The sequence below is a fragment of the Mus pahari genome, chromosome X, assembly GCF_900095145.1.
Source record: "Mus pahari chromosome X, PAHARI_EIJ_v1.1, whole genome shotgun sequence".
Classification (NCBI taxonomy): domain Eukaryota; kingdom Metazoa; phylum Chordata; class Mammalia; order Rodentia; family Muridae; genus Mus; species Mus pahari.
This window is the reverse complement of record NC_034613.1, coordinates 28710457-28712614: the sequence shown is the minus strand read 5'-3', so window position 1 is coordinate 28712614 and position 2158 is coordinate 28710457.

The window sequence follows — 2158 nt, the reverse complement described above, 5'->3', positions numbered from 1 at the left end:
CTCACTCTGTAGACCAGGCTGGCCTCGAACTCAGAAATCCACCTGCCTCTGCCTCCCGAGTGCTGGGATTAAAGGCGTGCGCCACCACACCCGGCTCTAACCCATTTTTAATTACTCAGTTCAGTAGTATTCATTTGCATTTTTGTGATACAGGTCTGTAGGACTTTCCATCTTCTAAATCTGAAGCCCTACATATATTGACCACTCCTTTCCCCACTTCTCCGAATGACTGGTAACTGCTGCTGCCCTTTCTGCTTTTATGAGTTTGTCTTCTTTAGTTAATGAATGTGAGTGGAATCAGTATAGCACTTTTCTTTTTGTGATGGGCTTACTTCACGTGGTATGAGTCCTTGGTGTTTATTCGTGTGTGTGATAAAACGTCTTCCCTTTTAAGGTGAGTAATAATTCCCTAGCACATGTGCCACACTTTTTTTATTCATTCATTGTCAGTAGACTATTAGGATAATGTTGCAGTGAACACATGGGCATGTAAAAATATATAGCCTAGCCGGGCGTGGCTCTAGAGTTTTGGGGTTTGTTTTTGTAGTGGGCATTGAATCTTGGGTCCTCCACATGCTATCTAAGTACTCTATCACTGAAGTGTGTCCTTGGGGCTTAAATCTTGAGATAGGGTCTTGCTAGATTTTCCAGGCTAGCCTTGGACCAACTCTGTAACCCAGGCAGACCCTGCTTTTATTTTATTTTATTATTCTTTTTCCTCTCAAGGATTGCAGACTCCCCTTATCAGGCCTGCCTATTTGTAATTTTTCCATAAGATTCTATTCTGTGTTCCTTGGCTGTTGTACTATTTCACAATCTTTTACAATCACAAACAGTATGCAAAGGTTCAAATTTCTCTATGCCCTTATTGAAATTTCATTGTATTTTACTGCATTTCTTTGATGATGGGTGATGTCAACTATCTTTTCATATGGACTTTTAAATACCTTTAGAGAACTGTTTATTTAGCCAAGACAGTTTGTTTTCGTTTTTGTTTTTCTGTTGTTTTTTTTGTTTTGTTTTGTTTTGCTTTTACTACATATATTTATATGTTAAAGTTTCATCTGTGTATCTCCTGTAAAGTCTGTATTTAGCTCTTCTTCCCATTTATAAACCTCCCTTTTGGAGGTAGTGGCTTTAAAAAAAAAAAGATTATTAGGAGATCTTTGTATTGTCTGCATCTAAGTCCATATAGATTTACAATCTCTCCTGGTCTGGTTTGTGTTTTCATTTCCTTTTACAAATGATTTCTCTTTACCCTTACTTGTGTATATGTGTGCATGTGTGGCCACTTGCATGGGGGGGGGGGTGCCTGTGAAAGCCAAAAGAGGGTAGAACCCTGGAACAGGGGTTACAGATGGTCATGAGCCTCCTCTGTACAGGTGCTGGCAACTGAACATGGGTCCTCAGCAAGAGCAAGTGCTCTTAACCACTAAGCTATCTCCCCAGCACCTGTAGTGCCTTTCTTCACTCATTTATAAATACCCTCTATACTCCGAAAAGTTTTATTTTGACATTTACACTTGTAGTCTGTTTTGAAGTAGTTCCTGTATTATACATAAATTTTGTGTCCGTTTCCTTTTAGCACACAGATGTCTAGTTGTTTTGATACCTAATTAGTGACAAGACTATTTTTCCTTCATCTATTCTTGTATAGCTTTGTCAAAAACCAGTTCATGTCTGGGCGTTGTGGCACATACCTTGAATTTCAGCACTCAGAAAAGCAAAGGCACTTTGTATCCCTGGGAGTCAGAAACCAGCCTGGTTACATAGCAAGTTGTAGGCCAACCAAGGCTATATAATCAAGACTGTCTCAAAAAAAGCCAGCTTATTGTACATCCATTGTCATTTTACCCACACAGAACTTTTCTTTTTTCCCTTTTAACCCCGAGGCTCAGTTGATACAGTATACTCTGCCATTGAGCACTACCCTCCAGCTCTTTGCTAGTTTTGTTTGTTTAGTTTTGTTATATTTCCCAGGCTAGCTATAAACTTAGGGGCTCATGTGATCCCCCTGCCTCAGCTTTCCAAGTAACCATAACCCTAAGCATGTGCCACTCTGCCTGGCTATAGAGAATGCCTTGATTTGGTTATTGTAACTTTATGGTTAGTTTTACCACTGGGTCATGATTCTTCAGCTTTTTTTTTTTTTTTTTTT